Raw genomic sequence first — 21,219 nt, 5'->3', positions numbered from 1 at the left:
TCCAGGTGTTTAATTTCATGGTCTAGGAAAATTAACCTCTACATTGACTATTTTTCCCAAATCTGCTATTGATAATTTAGATAATGTAAAGGGAGAAAAAGTAAATGCTATATTAGTCTCTTTTCCAAGAAGACTTATGGCTTTTTTTCTGATTTTTTTCTTCATGGGATTAATCATTACAGTATTAGAAAAATTCTTGTTTCACAATCTAGACTGTTATGTGCCTTTGCTTTGTGTAGAGGATAGTTAATTTCTCTTTGACAGAATTTCAGATTTCTAATACCGCTATGTTAGTATGTTAGTATGTGGGTATTTTGGTGATAGGTACTTTAAAGAAAGTCACAAATGGTTGCACTACTTTTACCTAGTAGCTAACATTAGTTTCTATGGCAGAAGATACATAAGCTATTGTCAGTCTTGACAATATAGAAATAAGATCAGCTTTGCTCAAGAAAGTTTTCATTTAGGTTAATAATATTAGAGTAACATCCCAGCTGAGTCTATATCAGGAAATCTTTTATGCTCTGGTATCATTACACATTCAGGAATAACAACCTTTCCTTTAAATAAAATTAGAGAGAGTTGGTTTGAGACTGAGTAAAAAAATATGTTGGAATACTGTGTACAGTGGAGATACATACTCTTGGTCTGTTGGGAACCCATTTATCTGTGACTCTGAGACTAATCATGTTATTAATAGTCATACACACTCTGGGCAACTTGAAAAACAATCAGTTTGTTCAGTTCCAGAAGGACCCTCTGAGATAGCGTCTCTTGCCTGAAAAACACTGTTTGACTCTCTTTCTGAGATTATTATTTTTCACATTTTTTGCTTGTGCATGTGTATGTATTCCATGATGATGCTTCATACTTGAACTGTCTTCAGTGTTCATATTCTTTTATCTCATTTTTTTTTCTCCTTTGGTAGACCCTGTCAAGTATTACTGACCATTAACAGACATTTTCTTGGAGAGCCAGTTCAGGGGCCTACATATTATTTCCAAAGGGTTCTTGCATGCCACTGGTCTGGTGAATCCAAACCCCTACTGCTATTTCCTTTGTATGTTTGTTCATGACTGTGTTTGGGCAGCATACACTTATACCAGTATACTTAAGATAGGTTATATTTTCAGATAGCAATTCTGACCCATGTTAGAATGACCTGAAGCCTTATGGTTATAGCTGTACTAGAATGAGATGGCTAGAAATGTGGAAGAGTTAGACTCAAGTGGAATTGCAGACCAGGCTTGACTGTCCAAGCCAAGGGAAAGAGGCCATGTTGTATAGCAGTGGGGTTTTACAGCTTTTTTCTTTAAAGAAATACAACCATCTTTTTAAGTAAAACCCTATGTGCAACTCCAATATCTAAAATAATTAAGAAAATGAACTGGATTAGAGCAGCCTCTCATCTGCTCTGCCTTCTGCTTGACCTCCTCATCATCCCATACCTCTTTGGAGTCCTAAGTGCTCTGAAAAATGAGATTGAAAACCACTGGGGTAATAATAAAATCTTTTGGAAAATCATTGATCATTGACTTTGGAATGTTAAAAAGTTTTTTTTTACATTTTAAAATTGGAGTGTCAGCTGTTTAGGAAAGTCATATCAGTTCACATAAAAATAATAGTCCTGCTATGCAAACTGGATGCAGGAAGAATTAAAAACCTGTCCATCTTTACCATCTTAACAAAAGATTAAGTAAATATATGAAATGTGATGAAGTTTCATGTAATTTGAAAACTGGATTCCACACCTACCCCATATCCACCCCGCTGGCAGGAGGGGAACGAATTTTTGTTGAGCATCTACGGCCTGCCAGGTGCCCTGCCGTGTGTATTATATTCTCTAATTTAATTCTCACAACAACCCTGGGAGATAGCCATTATTCTTATTTAACAAATAATGAAAATTTGGCGTGTAGAGATAAAGAAACTTGTCTAAGGTCACACAGCTAGGAAGTGAAGAATCTGGATTCTGAACCCTAAACTGGCTGGCTGACACGCCCATACCCTTTCCCCAATGTTACGCTACCTTCCCAATAATATAATGAGGGGAGGCAAGGATATCATGAAAGGGAAATACAAGAGAGTTCTGGAAAATCTGCATAGGGATGCCTTTGACCACAAATGCAGTCTTTTTCATTTACTGCCTGTGTGCTATTATGTTAGTACCTCTTCCTTTCATTTGCAACATATTTAGTATATTCTTTCTCCTTACTCCTTTCCCTTCTCTCTCAGTAGGGAGAGAGTTGCACAGTCTTAAGGGGGCTAGGTCCTCCTCTCCTCTAGCCAAGGTTCTTTTTGATTACAAACAATGGAAATTCACTTAAGATAGTAAAGTGGGGAGGTTATTGAAAAAAACATAGAGCTATCTCACAGAATGCAAAGGCAAGACATGAATACTAGGGACTTCCCTGGCAGTCCAGTGGTTAGGACTTCCCGCTTCCACTGCAGGGGACATGGGTTCGATCTCTGGCTGGGGAACTAAGATCCCGCATGCCGCGTGGCACGACCAAAAAACAAACAAACAAACAACAAAAAAACCCCACGAATACTATATTAGAAACTTAGGCATCTCTTTCCACCTCTCTGCGAGTGCGTGGTCTTTCTTACGCCCGCTTCTTGCTCCCGGATTCTCACTGAACATCTGCTCTTTCTCCCCTCACACCTCTACTCCCCTTAATCGGATTCCTCTTCTTAGTCCTCTGAAGCATTGGTCACTATGGATGTCCAGGCCCTAACTTGGCATGAGCTTTCAGATCCAGTACCTGGACTTTTCCTCCACATCTCTAGGTTTACATTCCTGATGGCTTATGATCTGCTCGGCCCAGCTCTGGAAGAGTCCCTCCTTCTTGCATTAGGTATTCATCCCTGGTCCAGTCAGCTATATTGGTGTGGCAGCTCACAGGTTCAGATATAGTCCCTTCGGTCGAGGCTCTAGATAGGGCCTGAACCCCAAGACATGTCACGTATACTTTCCTTTATACTGGACTTTGCTTCCACATGTACTCTTCTCCCCTGCACCCGAATTACTCTAGGATAGGAGGGAAGAAGGGACTGTGTAGCTAGCAGGACTTTCTCCTACAAAGGAGGTTACGTGGTTCCACGCAGGACTCGTCGTAGGAGACATGTTTAGTTCAGTTGGGCCTGGGCATCCCAGAGAGTGGCAGAGGGCTCAGAAACCTTTGTAGGAAAATAAATGGAAAACAATGTTCTTGGGTATTTGTTTTTGTATGAAGTCAATCCTTATAAAACTACTTTTTGAATTAGAATGAACAACATAAAAAGCCTTTACCATGTTGAACAGTTGCTTTAGACATGGGTAAGAAACATGAATGTAGTCCACCTTGCCTGGGGTTTTCTTACTTGTGCAAATAGTAGGAAACGTACTTCTGTGAATAAGGTGTACTGGATGCTTTGTTTCTAGTAGGTTCATCCATACTTGAAAGAGAAGTATCCATAATGCTGCTGCCGTTTAAGGCCCAGGACTTCAAAGAACATCCTCAAACTACAGTGCAGCCCTTTTATACTCATGTGTGTGTTTGTGTGTGTGTGTGTGTGTGTGTGTGTCTGTGTTGAGAATGGAGAATTGCAGTGTGAGGCTGGAGTAATGCTTGCATTATAGGCTAATAAGGTTATATCAAACTTTGGCCCTTATGATTTGACTAGATGATAAGAGTTGTGATATATAAGGAAGTGGTTAAGATAACTCTAGGGTACGAGTCTAGTCCTGATGTATCATGTTGTGAGTTTGCAACTCTAATTTTCTAAAAAGCCTAAAAAGGCTTCCTTGGTGCTCTTCGGGCATCTTTCATTATGAACATTTAACTGAGGAAGTAAAGAAGATGGTCATAATCAACAATTCCTCAAATTTGGCAGCATATCACTTTCAGGTTTGAGAGTTTTTCCTGGAGATGCTTTGCTTCTAGATACTACCTCTTGCCTTCCCCACAGCGTCAGCAGGTTTAGTGCTAGCTTAGAGAGGGCTAGCCACTCCGTGGTTGCTCAAGCTTTTCTACCTCAGGGCCTTCATATGTGATGAGTCCCCTAGACTTCATGGGTGATGACTTGTCACTTCAGGGAGGCCCTCCCCAACTATCCTGTCTGCAACAGACCTCCTCATCCCTCCTATTATCTCACTTTACACTCTGTTTAATTTTCTACATTTTCTTTACCACAATCTACAGTTATTTAATCATTTTATGCTTTATTGAATACTTTCCCATCAGACTGTAAGCTCTGAGAGGGCAAGGACCATATCTATGTCAGTCACCATTGGTATCCCCAGTGCTTTACACAGTGCCTCGCACGTAAAAGGTGCTCAGTAAGTATTTGATGGATGGATGAATGAAGAAAGCAATGGAACACTATCACCCATGATTACAAAGGAGCCACATAGCTCCCTTATTATAAATGTGCAGGCCAATGTTTTTCATACATTGAACATGTAACCAACGCTCAGATCAAAACACTGAATATCCCCAATACCCTGGAAGCCCCCCTCATGCCTTCTCCCAATTGTTATCCCTTCAGGGTTAACCACCATCTTGTCTTCTAACAGCATACATTAGTTGTCCATTTTAACTTTCTATAAATGGAATCATAGTTTGTACCCTTTCAATATCGTGTTTGTGAGATTCATCCATCAGCCATATTGTTGCATGTCCACACTTAATCTTTTTAAATAGTGGAAGTGAATCCCAAGACATAGTGAGAGGCCAAGGTAATGGGAGAAGGAGGTTAGTCATACAGAGTGAAGATTGGAGATTTATGAGCTGAGGTGAGCCATGTTCTGTTAAATTCATCTGGCCTTCTTTGCTTCCTCTAGCCTTGCTTCCCAAATCTTAGACATGTAGCTTACAAATATTTTCCCTTGGGAAAAATACTTACTGATCCACTGAAGTCCATCTCTGCTACTGCAAAAAAATTAAAAATCTTTTGAGCCCACGCTCTCTCCCTGAGGTGTGCCAGTAGTACCACTTCTTTGTACCAGGGGCAGCATTTAATTATTGATTCTTAATGCATATGTCCTGAAGGTGTTTATTAAGCTGAGTTTTGGAACATTGTTCTTTCCTTCTCAATGCATGAGATTATGAGAAGACCTACGGGGGGGAAGGGGCGATGAAAAAACTGATTAAGTTTCTGGACTTTAACACAGAGACAGATAAAAATAGGATACTATGTGTGATTTAAAATTGGCAAGGACAGGCGTTCGGGATGAAGAAATCTCTTTGAGTTATTAATCATGAGTTATATGTTTTTGTGACAGTGAAAGGTAGAAGCTTTAATTAAATACACCTTAATAACCTTCCCTTAGAAAATCTCTTTTTAAAAATACATGTGGCATCAAATAATCTATGGAAGGTGAGGAGTAACTCTTCTAGAGTCCAATATAATGAGGAAGCACTCCCTGACAGACAAGGTTGCCAAACACTTGCACAAATTACTGAAGAAAGCTGGGGAATCGGTGGCCATCTGTTCAGCATGAGTCTCAGGCATGTGTGCCTGGAGCCAGGGGGCTGGTTGACATGATCTTAGAAGGAAAAGGCCTTTTGCTTTACATTTGATGATGATCAGGGTTCTTCAAGCCTTAAAAATGCTTTAAAACTTAAGGAATGAAATAAGATGTGCCTTTGGCTCATGCAGTGTGTCTGTCTCCCTCTCAAGCATTTTCAGACTTTATGCCAGAGACCACTTGGAGGCAAAAGACACCATTTATTTTCCTCCTTCCACTCTTAGTACCGCACATTAAAAAAAAAAAAAAGGTGTTGTGCTGTTGCTTGAGTAAAGAGCTATTATTTACTGGGCCTCATTTAAAAATGTTTTTATTGCTTTTTAAAGTGGTCAAAATGACACTTTTAAAACCCACAATTTTGTGTGACCTGCATATTGAACCAGGCCAGACACCACTTGAGAGGTCTTTGCAGGCCACTATGGCTCCATACACAATAGTAATCAATACCACTTAGACTACTTATTGGGTGTATACTAGGTGCCAGGAACTGCTAGGCACTTTACATATATTATCTCATTTAATTCTCTCAATGATCCGGCAAAGCAGGTGTCATTATTACTTCCCCTTATAAATGAGGGAAGTATGTCTTGGCCAAGTCAGATAACTAGCCCTCAGTCACATAGCTGGTTTTTCCAAGCACTGAATTATGAACTCAGGTCTATCTGACTCCAAGGCCCACATTTCTTTTCTGCATTATACTTTCCTAATACTTTGAGAACCCTGGCGTATTTAAAATAAGGCTCTGAAACAAACACAACTGCTGATTTGGATATATTTCTACGCTCAACGGATTTGTTTCCTAGTCATTTTTGACATATTGGTAAGACTGGGTTTTAGAATTGGATAGTCCTAGGTTTGAAGCCTGCCTTTTCCTCCTGTCACCTATGTGACCTGTAGCAAGTTAATTAACCTCTTTGAACTTCAGCTTCCTCTTCTGTGAAGTAGATCAAATAATAGAACCAACCTCACAGAGCTAGCTTAAGGATTAAATGAGATGATGCAAGTGAAAGCATATATCAAAATAATAAAGAGCACGTAGTAAGTGTTCAAGAAATATTAATAACAATGATACTAGGAATGCTTTTTGAACTTACAGGACCTTGGCAGTCTCTCTTCCCCTGCTCAATATTTAACTTGGTTGCCTCCCTCAGAAGGCTTTCTTGTTCCAACAGGGCCAGAAAATGTTTCTTATCACCCAGAGTTTAGGTTCACCAGTTTAATGGAGGCTGTCATTGCAAAAGAATCTTGTTTCTCAAACTTAGATTTTTTAGGAGCCTGTCTTCCCATCCTTAAGGTCCAAAGAATAACCACAAAAATATAAACTAACCCCAATCAAATCAATTCGTATGTGTTCTAGCACTATAAACCTTTAAAATGTTGTAAGAGCAGAATTCATGCCTATTTACCTGGCCCTGTGATTCTTATATATTCCAAAACAAAGATTGGGACACATGGTCTAACAAAGAATTTTTTTTTCAGATTTTTAATCTGATATATAGGCTAAGATTAATGGAGACGTAACAATTAAATTGCGTTTATACATTTTATGCATCACTTTTATGGGAAAAAATATAGGAACTCCATAGAGTTGAACTCTCCCGAAGATCAGGGACACGTGCTACGCCACATCCTTCTTTCCAGTAAAAGCCTATCAGTGATCTTTCGAATCTCCTTGAAAAGTAGAAGGTAGAAGGTGATTAACATCTATTGCAATGTTAATAACTTCATTCTAGAGTTTCCTTGGATTTCTGGTGTATAGCTTCACTTGTAGAACTCTTATTAATGCAATGCTCAGTTTACAGAAACACATGCTTTGCCTAAATTTTGGTGTTGATAAAAGTGATACGTATTCAGAGGGGGGAAAAAGATAATTAGCCCCAGGGTTTGATAGACATCATTTAGTAGTCATCCAGTTAATCCAAAATCCTGCATATAACCAATTACCATTGTAATGAGAACTTTAATTTTTAAACTTCCTATCCAATTTCTTTCAGTCATTGCTGCAAAACATTTGAGAGCCAACAATGCAGAATTTGCTCTATAGGCCTGTGTTAGAGACAGTCAGATCCCCAGGGAGCTAAAACACAGATCACACGTGTAGAAAGATCTTCTTTTTACTCTGAATGTTATATAATTTAGGCTTTTGAAAAAGTTGTATTAATAAGGAGGAAACCCAGCAACTTTCAGTGATAAAAAACACTTTGCAATCATGTTCATAGAATACCCACCCAACACCATTGTTTCTCCTGATTTTTCTAAAGAAATTGCACTAACTGAAGTGAATCTAGATAAAGGATGTTGAAGGCAGTGGGTGTTAGTAAGATTCTTGTTTGGTTTCTGCAGGTCTCTGTGTGCCTTTTGCTATTCAGGGCCTTTTCTGCTTCTCCTCCCCCATCAACTTTCCTTTTCTACCTGTTCTTAAAGACATTGCCCTGTTAGTTGAGGGTGATTCATTTCTACTGGTGGTGAAAAGGCATTTTCTTCCACCACTCTGAGGTAGTATTAATCTGCTAAGCCTTCATAAATTTCATTGTGAAGGGACTTAATTTGTTTCCATTATGAGAACTTCTGAGCACATTCAGTTATCATAATCAAAAAGCACTTAACTGCGTGTGTGCTACACCAAGAGAATTACAGAGACACATTTTCTGCCCTCTGAGTGTTCAAGTTTAAGAGTAAGTGCCAGGTTTGGTGGAACGCTGTGCAGAAGGACGAGGTGATGCGTGATCTTGGTGAGCAAACTTGGGGTCAGGCTGTCAGTTCAAACCAGAGGACCTGTGTCACAATTGGGAATTTCAGGGGAGCTGGGAGGTGGTATAGGAAGTCCAGCCATGATAGGGACACAAATGGAAGCCTGGTTAGTTTGTGCAGATGGGAGAAAGAACTGCATCCAGAGGATCAAGCACAGCTGGAGGGTACAGGCAGGACTGGAGTCCAAGTATATTCATGTCAGATAAGAAGAAACAGGTGATAGAGTTTTGACCCAGATTCAAAACAGATAGGCATGTCTACTTAATAACACAGCCATGGTGGGAATCTATATTCCTCCCCTTGCCCTGATTTTAAACAACTTTTCTGATATATTTGGTTTAGGAATACTGGTTTGGGCTACTTCCTCAGGTGAGGCAGGCTGCTACTGATCCTGGGTATTGCAACACAGACTGGGATCCTGGAGTGGGCTCTTGCAATTTTACCTTTGACACCATATTAATATGAATAAACATTCATTTGAAGGTCAAATGATATCTAGTGTCTGAGGGCTACAGTGAATCGGACCTTTTCTTACAATTCCTTCTTTCTTGGCACTGAAATACAGAATATAGGCTGACTCCCATCAAAGCAGCTTTTAACATTTAGAACAGAGGAAACCAATTGGTATCTGAATAGAACTTTTGTTCCCATCTCTTAGTCCCTAAGGAGAGTAGATTTCCCAGAAAGGGTTCTTAGATTGTGGTAAATTCCAGGTGATCAGTGAATCTGTTAAGTACAGTGGTAAGTACCAAATTAGTCCCTGTTTAAAATTTTTTTTTCAATTTTTATTTATTTTAAAATATTCAACTTGTACTTCTAGTCATCATTTAGTTTGATGCACACTGGCTACTATACTGGTTTCAACTTAGACAGTGATGTATATTATTTCTTCATAGTGTCAACTGTGATTTGATAAACAGATACTACTAGTGCCCTTTCTGGAATAAAGGCAAACATAAGCCCTTGGGTGAGTGAGAGGGGAAGGAGGCAAGGTCTTTAAGGGGATGCTTAACAAGCTGCTAATTACTTTTGATGGCATTATGCCATTGTACATGCATTAAGGATTATCTTGATGTTGAAACAGCGAACCAGAGAGTATCACTTGGAACCCTGAGGGCAGGAAAGATGATAGGGGAGACTGCCCTAAAGAATTCTGGGGCAATAAGTCCAAGAAAGTTAGGGCTCCAGTTGAGTGTGACAAAAATAAGTTCTCAGTGATACCTGAAGAATTGAAGCTTCTCCTGGGTTCCTAAGAAATGGAGAGGGAGAAATGGGAGAGAAAACCACCCACCATCTGTGCATTTGATCTTCATAATAACATTATGAGTTGGTATATATTATCATCCTTGTTTGAGTAAACTGGATGCTCAGTTTACAGTTGAGTAAACTGAAGCTCAGAGAGGTTAAGTAAGTCGGTTAAACATTGTGGTTAAGAATTAGGGCCCTGGAGGCAGAGGAAGCTGAGTTTGAATTCTAGCTTCCCCTAATTTCTAGCAGTATGACCTTGGGACAGATCATTAAACTTTCTCTGTACTTTGTTTTCACCATCTCTGAAATAGACATTTTAATAGCACCTATAATCAAAGGCATTTTGTGGCTATTTAATGACATATGTGTATAAGTCAGTTATATGAAGATCAAATGCATTTAAAAACAAAGATAAAGGGAACTTTATACTAAGAGGCATGGTCACTAGAAAGCCACTGGCTAGCAATTGTCTCAGGTGCCACACTCAGCGTGTCCTACACTAAAACAACCCTTCCTTTCTAAACCCCTAAGGTCATTAGATTGTAGAGAAAAAAACCAACAACATGTGATCAATCAATGAGATTGATCGATCGGCCTTCATTAAGCTCTGTTTGAGAAACCCACTATGTAAAATTCATCTAATATTCTGGCCTGTAACTCAAAGGGGGTTCAAAACTAGTTGTAAGGCCATGCACATGCAATGGAAAATAATGGTCAACCCAACATATTTGTCTGTCTTAATGACTGAATTAAATCAGTTCCATTACCTGTGAGATATAAGGAATGATCATTAAGTATTAAATTGATCAATTAAATCTATTGAACTTTCAAAGCCATGGATTTTTTGTGTGCCAAAAATTATTCAAATTGTGCAAAAGCTATGTGAAACTATTAGGTTGGGCCACTTTAACTCAATTTCAAATCATTTGCCTGAACCTCCATGTTTCTTCTTACAGCACTCAACAAAGTAACCAACTGTGTGCAGATGGAGCTAAATTAGCCTGATGAATTCATCTTGCCTGCGATTGCTGGTTTGACCTTCATTTTAATATAAAAGTGAGAATAAATAGGATCCTTTTCACTTGTTCCTCTAGTAATTGGTCACCATTTCTACTAATTCATTCTTAGTCTCTACACCATTTTCCAAGGGTATCCAGCCAGATGCCTTCCACCTGAGAAATTCCTGGTCCCAAGCTTGAGTTACTTTCATGAGTATTGAAGTTCAACATACAAAATTATTGGACAATAGCTGATGGAGAGTTAACCATTTTTGGTCAAGTGGGACTTTTAAGTTCTGAGTAGAAATTTCCCACATTCGGAGACTTGGACTTTTGACCTGTGGGGCAGTTGATACCGTAATCAAAGTAGTGTTCTCTTTATTCACTAGGTGGCAGGAGCTCCTTAATATAAATGTAAGGGATTTCTATAAATGCATGTTTAGACCAATGCATCAATAAAGCTGTCATTTTAGAGAAAGGAGAATACATGAAAATGTGAGGCCATGAAATATTGAAACAGAGCCTATGAGGAAAGAAATCCTTTTTGTTAAGCACAGCAGTCTAGGATTTAATAATAATAAAACAAGGTTACTGTTCCTTTACATAATGCCATTTTGAAGAAATTCCAGTAGTAAGTTAACCAAAATAGAGTGATAACGCTACAATTTACTAGCATTTTACTATTTAATTTCAGTTTTTATTTCTGTTTTGAGCAGTTGTGTGGTATTTTCTGGTGTCTCTTTTTATAATGACATCAATCCTATTGGATTAGGTACTGTAATAGGCACTTTAAATGAATTATCTCATTGTAGTAGTCAAATATTTTGGTAACTTCCCACAATAAATATTTATTTGGCATTCACATCACAATCGCATGAGGGTCAGTGAGAGGAGCTCTTTTCCATGTGATTATTTAAAACACAGACTCTTCCCATCTCATGGCTCTGGTTTCCTCTAAGTCCTAGGAGTCTAGCCAGTGGATGATTAAAAAAGAGTGGGGATTGCAAAAGGGAGGTTTTTATGGTCTATGCCTGAAAATGATACTTTACCACTTTTCATTAGCAAGAGCTTAATCACATGGTTATACCTAACAGCTGAGAGATGCAGTCTCTCTGTGTGTTGAGGAAGAGGACAACAAAGAAATACAGATCTTGGTGAGCTTTAGCAATCTCTAGCATACTCACTTATCTTCACAGTAACCCACTGAGGTAGGTACCATCATTGTGCTTATTTTACCAATGAAGAAAGGATGAGTAATTTGCTGAAAGTAACACAACTAGTAATTTGGGGTTGAACTCAGTCTAACTTCAGAGGTTTGCTTTTAAACACTATGCTGTTCTTTCTGAACTAGGGATAAAAGTATTATTTCATTACTATAGGGAATGTTTGAAATGTTTCAACCATCCCTCAAAGATGTTTTAGCAAGTTGCTAGGTTTGGATAATAGATCAGTTTGTTTAGTTTTAATTTGTTTTGTTGCTGAAGGAAAGAAGGAAGGAAACAAAACAGGAAAGAAGAAAGGAAATAAAGGAAGGAGAGAGGGAGAACAAACAAGAATAACAAGCTTTTGGTGGAAGTGTTGGATGCTGTTCATTATATTCAATCTTATGTGTACTTGTTAATAGAAGCTTATTCACCATTAGGCTCTTTTCCTCATTGTCATAAATTAATAGAGTTACTTTGAATGTGTTTAGGGTATGATGGTGATATCAAAGTATATGAAGTCTTTTGTCTGTCCCCCCATAACTACCTCTTCAACAAAGGAGGTTGTACTGTCCAGAGATACCATGCAAACTCATCTCAGAATCTGAATCCATTTGTCTGTGTTGACCAGAAGTTGAAAGGTCGAGAACTAGGATACTGCTTCCCACTGAGCTAAGAGGTTCCTGAAGTGATCCAAGACAGGGGGGGATAAGAGACTCCCCCATCCCTTTTATCTAAGTGAATACAGTACTGAATATAAATGACAATAGGCTGCCACTTGTTTTTTGTATCTGGGGTGACTTACAGCCACTTGGATTGGGCTTCCTTTCCACTGTACCACATTAAATGGTGCATTGGTTGATTTGCAATATTCAACAAACATCTACTTTTTCCATTCCTATACTGTAGTTGAGAGTTAAAAAAAAATTTTTTTTTATTGAAGTATAGGTGATTTACAGTATTATATTAGTTTCAGGTGTACAACATAGCGATTCAAATTTTTATGGATTATACTCATTTAAAGTTATTATATAAAATATTGGCTATATTCCCTGTGCTGTACAATATATCCTTGTAGCCTACTTACTTTATACATAGTAGTTTGTACCTGTTAATCCCCTACACCTATCTTTTCCCTCTCCAGTTCCCTCTCCCCTTCCCTCTCCCCACTGGTAACAACTAATTTTTTCTCTATATTTGTGAGTCTGTTTCTGTTTTGCTACATTCATTCATTTGTTTTATGTTTTAGATTTCACATATAAGTGAAAATGTACCATATTTGTCTTTCTCTGTCCTAATTATTTCACTTAGCATAATACCCTCCAGGTCCATCCATGTTGTTGCAAATGGCAAAATTTCATTCTTTTTTATGAATGAGTAGTATTCCATTGTATATATATACTATTGATACATCTCCTTTATCCATTCATCTGTTGATGGACACATGGGTTGCTTCCATATATTGGCTATTGTAAATAATACTGCTGTGAACATTTGGGTGCATGTATCTTTTTGAATTAGTGTTTTCGTTTTTCCCAGATATATACAAAAGAGTGGAATTTTTGGATCGTATGGTAGTTCTATTTTTAGTTTTTTGAGGAACTTCCATACGTTTTCCATAGCGGCTGCACCAATTTACATCCCCACCAACAGTGCACAAGGGTTCCCTCTTATCCACATCTTTGCCAGCATTTGTTATTTGTGGTCTTTTTGATGATAGCCATTCTGACAGGTGTGAGGTGATATCTAATTGTGGTTTTGATTTGCGTTTCCCTGATGATTACTGATGCTGAGCATTTCTTCATGTGCCTGTTGGTCATCTGTATGTCTTCTATGGAAAAATGTCTATTAGATCTTCTGCCCATTTTTTAATTGCATTGTTTGTTTTTTTGATATTGAGTTGTATGGGCTGTTAATAAATTGTGGATTTTAACCCCAATCAGTCACATTATTTGCAAATATTTTCTCCCATTCAATAGGTTGTCTGTTTGTTTTGTTGATGGTTTCCTTTGCAGTGCAAAAGCTTTCAAGTTTAATTAGGTCTCATTTATTTTTGCTTTTATTTCTTTTCCCTTAGGAGACAGATCCAAAAATATATTGCTACAATTCATGTCAAAGAGTGTTCTGCCTATGTTCTCTTCTAGAAGTTTTATGGTTTCCGATCTTACGTTTAGGTCCATAATGCATTTTGACTTTATTTTTGTATGTGGTGTGAGAAAATGTTCTAATTTAATTCTCTTACATGTAGCTGTCCAGTTTTCCTAGCACCAGTTATTGAAGAGAGTGCCTTTGCCCCGTTGTATATTCTTGCCTCCTTTGTTGTAGATTAATTCACCATAAGTGAGTGGGTTTATTTCTGGGCTGTCTATTCTGTTCCACTGATCTATGTGTTTGTTTTTGTGCCAGTACTATACTATTTTAGCTACTGTAGCTTTGTAAACTAGTCTGAAGTCAGGAAGCATGGTATCTCCAGCTCTGTTCTTCTTTCTCAGGATTGCTTTGGCAATTCAGGGTCTTTTGTGTTTTCATACAAATTTTAGAATCATTAGTTCTATTTCTGTGAAAAAATGCCATTGGTATTTTGATAGGGATTGCATTGAACCTGTAGATTGCCTTGGGTAGTATGATCATTTTAACAATATTAATTCTTCCAGTCTATGAAGAGAGTTCATTTTCTTTTGATAGATAGTACAATACTATCCTAATTCTAGCTAAGTTGCACTAACAAACTACAGAATATGAAATTCTAAGCTCCGAAAAGTTATTTTTCTACCATTCAGATGGTATGTTTCTTAAAAATGCCAACATATCTCAAAGACAATTTAATTCAGCCTTCTTGAAGCACAAGAAGGAAGTATTGCTCTAGTAAAGCTGTTCTCCTACCATATTAAGTGAAATCTCTCCAGTACTATAATAGTTCTGGTAGCTTTTGAAGGTGGAGGGAGATAAAGTGTTTAGACAGAGTGTGAAAGAGCTTAAATGTTTCCTTCCTATATTAAGGAGAGTAGCACACTGGGATAATTTCATCTTAAAATAAATTTGTGTTCTGTGGTTGTTGGTAAAGAGATAGGGAAGTGCACTGGACTGACCTGTTCCATTATTAAAAGCTAAGTCCAGATTGTTGCCTGTGCATATATATGTGGTCAAATGAGAGTTCATAGACAATGACATTACAACATTAGGCTTTCATCTGGTGCTTTTGATAGTAGCAATAATATGGATCAGGCCTGTCTTACCAATTCTGAAACACTTTATAATCTGAGAAAACATTGAAACCAGACTTGTAGAACTGAATTAGAGATGTGTGGATATTAAAATACTCCATCCAACCCATTTCCACATGTACCATCTGTTGTTTCCAGATGTACTGCTTCCTAGAGGCAGTATTCATGGGCATGGTATTATAACAACAACAAATCGGCATTCCTAGTTCTGGGACTTAATTCCCAGAAATACAAGTTTTCATGGGCTGCACTTCAGGGAATTAGACTCCTCTGTAGCTAGGGACATGCCATTACAACCATGGTAATGGAAATAGACCAATTCAGAGCCTATAAGGCATTAGGGAGCCTTCAAGTTGGGAGCAGTACAAAGTTTCTCTTATGTGTCTGTATCTCAAGGTAAGTTGCGCAACACTATTAACGCTCCCCCCTTGGTGATTAGATATGCCTAGCTCATTGTAGATAAGGTGTCGGAGGTACCTCTTCTATGTTAAGTTTGATAAGGAAAGTTATAAAATGCTCCAAAGGCTCTAGAGTGTATGTTGAAAGCCTCGTATATTGTCCAGCACCTTAATCTGGTGCTGTCTGTAAAGCAATGGGCTGTCACCTCCCTCAAGACCACTGCTTGCCTCATTAATACCACTGGAACAAATTATCACTTCACAGCCCAGAAATCTTCTATAGCAGTTGTGGTGATTGATGTAACAAGGCTAAAAAATAATGATGAAATGCATGTTCCAGAAGACAGATTCAAATGGCAGGAGCTTCAAAGGCAATTAAATGTGACACAGAAGGAGTCTTCCTGGAAAAAAGTATTTTCAAATAAATGGTAAGATAAGTGTGATAATCTCCTAGACTCACATTACACATAAATTGGCTTGCTATGAATAATTATTTCTGAAGGCTTAGTGTGCATTAAAGTAAAAGTTTAGAAACAGCCAGTTTGAACTATTTTAAAAATATATTTTTGAGTTTAAGATGGGGAAAAAAAGCAATGCTTTCGGACTGGCATATAGGCTCATAGGCTCGTGATGGGATTTATTTATTTGTAGCCATAGTATTTGAATGACATCTTTTGATAGGCTTTAAAGTTTCCTGTTGGTTGGAAAGCAAAGAATCGTGACTACAGATGTCAAGTTTACCTGCCTTCCTCCAAAGTGAGTCAAACGATTCTTATGATGTATTGATTCTATACCACTAAGTTACTAACTGTGCTGTGGGAGGAACCTGCCTACTCAAGAGAGTGCAGCTGTACATTAGACAGGCACATTAAGGTCGCCGTGAAGGGGAAATTTAAGACATGTGGAAGTAACTGGAACAGCTGGGCAATGTTAAAGCACTCTGGCATCTAAAGCCTTGGAAAAGGTAAACCTCAAACTGCCATTTTGGCTCTGTAAGTGCCCTTGTTTTCTTGAAATTTGAACATAGGACAAATAGGTGAGCACTGGCTCAGATGTAGCAAGAGAGAGGTTATTTTTATAGGAATTCTCCACTAAAAGGTTAGTTAATCATAGGACTGGACTTCCAAAGAGACTTTTAAGAATAACTTCTAAATAGTAATTTTTAAAAATCATGTTGTTTGAGTTTGGTGTAAAATTATCTGGGGTTGCATTGGATACTTGTTTAAAGTTATTTCTTCACTAGTCTATTATTAGCCAAGCCCGATGAGGTCATTTGTTGATTTCTTGGCAGGATCAAAGGAACACATTTATTTAAGGTAGATTATGTGTCGCTCTCACTCAGAATTATCTAGATATGAGTCAATGCAAGTCAACAGCCATTCATTGCACTTTAAATAATCAGTTTCACATTTATTTTTTTTAATGATATCTTGACCATCCTTTTCAGTGAAATGATCAAAGGATTCAGAAATGTTTTTCTGATTGTACAGGCCATCATTAACACTGTTATTTACTCTCGGTGGGGGGTTGAAGTGTCCTTTTGAAATAAAAATTAAGGACTATTTTGACCTAGTTCTTTAAAATAAGTAACACTTTTATGCCAGGACACTGGTTAATATGTAGACCACAGACAGAAATATTCACCAACTGTCAAAAGAGGCTTAGAGGTTATTTCCACTCTAAGATGTCTACAATTCACTAGGTTAGACAAAGATACATAAACATGAAGCAAGTGACTTGTTTTTTTCCTTAAATTGCTTTAAAAAATTGCTTTAGCTTTAAAAAATTGCATTCGCCTCTTAAAAACTTCGAGTTTGGACTTAGGAAATTCTGCCTTTTACTTACCTGTCTTGTTAACTGGTCAGAAATATTGAAAATACATACTTATGTATCATGGATGGCAGAAAACACATATGACTAAAATGACAGCTGCTTGAAATAGAAAAGGCAATAAAATGACTTTGTACTTTTATGACATATTTATAGGCTGGTAATAAAGCTCCTTCCTAATCTCATTCTCTCATCACAGCACCCAAGTGATTTGTGTAATAATTATTTAATCTATCTTTTTAAACAATGGAAAAGCCAGAAGATGAACCTAATGACCCAGCATTCATTTTTATTGTTACCTGAATGCATACTCAGAGTCATTTTGAAGAAAACCCTGGGTTTTTTAGTCCAATCCAAAACGCATGTCACTAAGTTCTCATATCTTGTGACAATTGACAAAGAATAGCCAGAGTGTATTTTTTATACTAACTGATTTTAAACAATGTTGAGAATTGGTTGCTTATATAGGGTAGTTAAATTAAAACACAGAGATAAGCCTTTTTAACTGAATACTTGGAAGCACCCCATTCCAAATTAGTCATGTAATATTTTGAGAAAGGAAATATACTTACGTGCACTGAGTGCCTGCTCTGGGCCAAACACTGTCATGTATGTAAACTTATTTAACAGCAACTTCACAACAACATTGTGCGGTAGTTATTTTTATCGCTCTTTTTATAGAGGAAGAAACCCAACCTCAGAGACGTTAAGGAGCTTCTCCAGTGACACACCAGCTACTCAGTGGCAGAGCCAATATTCAAATGTACATCTGCCTGGTTCTAACTAGCACATTACATAGCTTTTAAATAAACGTGGAGAATATGTTTGATAATAGTGGTTATATTGTAATACATTGGAGTAAATCTGTATAATACCATTCATCAAGGTAAAGTATGTGTTTAGTTTGTTAAATTGCTTTATTTAAGCTGCTGGAATAAATTAAATGCATGAATGATATCAGAATGTACAGAATCGAGTTTATTATATTCATGCTATTTTATAAATTATAGTAATGATTTTCATATAGGAACAGTCTACACAACTACTTAATGGAAAAAATAAAGTTATTTGCACCCACACATTGATAAAATTATGGGTTTTAAAGCTGGAATTTCTATCTTCTACAACCTCATATATAAAATAAGCCAACTACCAAAACTGAAAAATGATATTGCTTCAGATTTGAACTATCTGTTGCTAGGTGTGAGGATTGTTAAAGATATTCTGATGCAAATTACCCTTTAAAAAGAGGACTTAAATTAAATATGTTTAATTGTATAATATACTTTTGGCTTTAGGGTGTAATACAATTATTTCACTGCAATTTAATATTGACATATTTCTGCTGGAGAAAGAGGCCAATTACTATGGAAAGCAATTGTATCATTCTACATGTGTAGAAATCTTACAGTATAATTGCATTTCTGTTATTTTGCTACTAATCATTTATGAATGTTTTTATTTTTTTCACTTTCAATTTAAATGACACTTTTTTTGCAGACTTATAGAAAGAATAGCCTAAACTTAGAAATGTACTTATTAGAAATAGTAACTATGCCAGAAAGTGCAGCAAAATAAGTTCCTATTTCTTTACCAGATGAATCAGTGCTAAGTACCTATGATAACCCTTGAAGTCCATATGACCTTGTAGTTCTGTAACCTCTCTGAGGCCATAGCTTTCCTTTCTTATCTATGAAATGAGGTAATAACTACGACTCTGGGCTGCTATGATAATTACATGATATAGTGTACAAGAGGGTAATGAACAGTGCCTAGCAATGAGTAGCTATCAAATTATTATGGAATCAATTAATGTTTGTGCATATAATTTAGCATTTTTGAAATATAATTTAGGAATGTCTTAAAATCTGATGCAGTAATTGATTTTTAAAATGAATGAACCCTCAGTTACACTGCAGCTGCTTATCAGATCCCTTTGATAGCTTCCCCAACATTGATCAAAATGACATAGACCTCTCAAGAGCATGCCTCCTTTACCACATCTTACCCTATACTTTCCCTCTTGTGTTTCACTAGTTTCCCTCACAAAGAGCGTTTTGATATGGCTCTTTGACATGACTATTTTGATGGAGGCATATTGACATAACCACATCTAAATAATACTTTCAAATATAAAATCACTGTTTTTTTTCCTTCCAAGGATTGTATATCATATCAAACATTGCTGAACCTAGTTCTATCTCTACCACTCAGACTGCATGGCTCTTTCTCTTCCTGCTTTACTCGTATTTAAATTGTTTGATTTTTCTTTCATTAAAATATATTGCTTTTATAGTCATAAAAAAGAGAACTATTTTAAAAATGCATACAATTGAGTTAACCTCCAAGGGAGAGGGGTGGTTTTGTCTTCCAAAACCATGATTATAAGAGTGCTACCATATAATGTATGTATACCACTGTGGAAATTGTTAGAAGAATTATTCTCATCCATCATCCCCAGTGTCTTATGGGGTTAGCAAAATCAAGAAACCTACCAAAAAACAAATAGCCATTTAAAAAACATTTTCTACTGGAAAACAGGACAAATTCCATGATTACAAGGCTAAATCTGTATATCACTAGAGATTAAGTATGACCATTGTAACTTTAAGAGATCATCCAATTTGAAATGGTGACCATTCAGCAAACAAAATGAATTATGACTGATACTCCGTTGTGAGAAGAGCGTGTGTGATAAGCACGTGGCTCCTAGTTTTATGTCATGTGGATGCCAGATGGTGCCGAAGGCCAACCTCATCTTTTACTCTATTTCTGAGCTTCTTGTCATCTCATACTCGTCCGGCATGTAGATCAGGGATGGGGTGAGGCTCAAAGACAGGCTGAGGATGACTGCTTCACATATTGCTTGCTTTAAAATAACCTGAATATTTAATAATTTTGTTGGTTAAACCTTGTCACATTATTAAAATATAAGGTACCCACTTCCTTCCTTTTCAATATTCTTGTCTCCTCTCTCTACCAAAGTAGCAAGTGGTTGATAGTTGTGCTACAGGTCGGGGTTGGGAGGTGGGGATGGAGTGGAGAATGATGTATGCAGTTGGTATAAGAGGCTGGGCATCATTTTCCTTGATTTTTTTAAAATTTTGATTCCCTGCTTCTGTGTCATAAAACAAGTAAAAATTATAAAATTGTATAACTAAAGAACTGTAAGATATTGCTAAATAATAAAGAATATTAAAATGTGCTTTCAAAGTAAAAATTAATCTCTATTCAAAGAGAATGTCTTGGAAAATGCAGTGGAAAGGCCAGAACATCTGCAAGAGATACAGATGAGAGAGATTTGGAGAGATATTTGTGTTAAAAAACAGGCCCTATTTTTGCAAGCAACCTGCCTGACTATAGTTATATAGTAACAGACAAAGATTTGAGTGAGTAGAATGATAATAGAAAATACCAATACATGTATATGTATAACTGAATCGCTTTGATGTGCACCTGAAATTAACACAACATTGTAAATCAACTACACTCCAATAAAAAGAAAGAAAAGAAAATACCAATATGGAACAAGCTGGTGATATACTTTATAAGGCCACGTTGGCCATGGCATATCCCATACAACAGGCAGATGTTAAAATAGTGTCAATAATTATGCATTTGTTGAGGATCTATGAGCAGTGTGTTTTTATAATATAATGGATGCAGGCATTTTGATTCTTGCCTTTAGACGACTTTCAGTCTAGAGGGGACCATATGACACTGTAAAGAAGAACAATTTTTTAAATGTTGCTCAGACAGATATTTAAATATTGTTAGTGCATAGAATTGTTATAATCCAGATTAATCCAGAAAAGGTCTCTGAACCAAGTGAACCTTAAGAGGAAATTTCTAGGAAAGGGTTTTGTTGCTCGTACTTTTGAATCAGAGATATTAAAGACTGCTCAAGGAACCCTGCAATCTATATTATCTTCTAAGTCCAGAGTGGAAGAGTGCTATCATAAGAAAAAGTTCATGAAGAAAGACTGTTGGAGGCTTTGGTTGGGTTTAGTACATGCTGATTTTATGGTAACAGTATGTCATCAACTGGTGCTATAA

The 21,219-nt window shown here is 37.1% G+C and overlaps 1 long non-coding RNA gene across 1 annotated transcript in view; it reads right to left on the bottom strand.

Moving 5' to 3' along the window:
* Window positions 1–17,758, bottom strand: part of LOC309652824 — a 32,243-nt gene extending 14,485 nt beyond the window's left edge. Inside the window, exon 1 of the long non-coding RNA XR_014258896.1 lies at window positions 17,736–17,758. This is a non-coding gene — a long non-coding RNA (uncharacterized lncRNA). The remainder of the gene's footprint in view (window positions 1–17,735) is intronic.
* Between the last annotated feature and the right edge of the window lie 3,461 nt (window positions 17,759–21,219).

This window comes from Balaenoptera physalus (assembly GCF_965194825.1).
Source record: "Balaenoptera physalus genome assembly, chromosome: X".
In the NCBI taxonomy this organism is placed as follows: Eukaryota; Metazoa; Chordata; class Mammalia; order Artiodactyla; family Balaenopteridae; genus Balaenoptera; species Balaenoptera physalus.
This window is presented reverse-complemented; position numbering and strand designations above follow the sequence as displayed.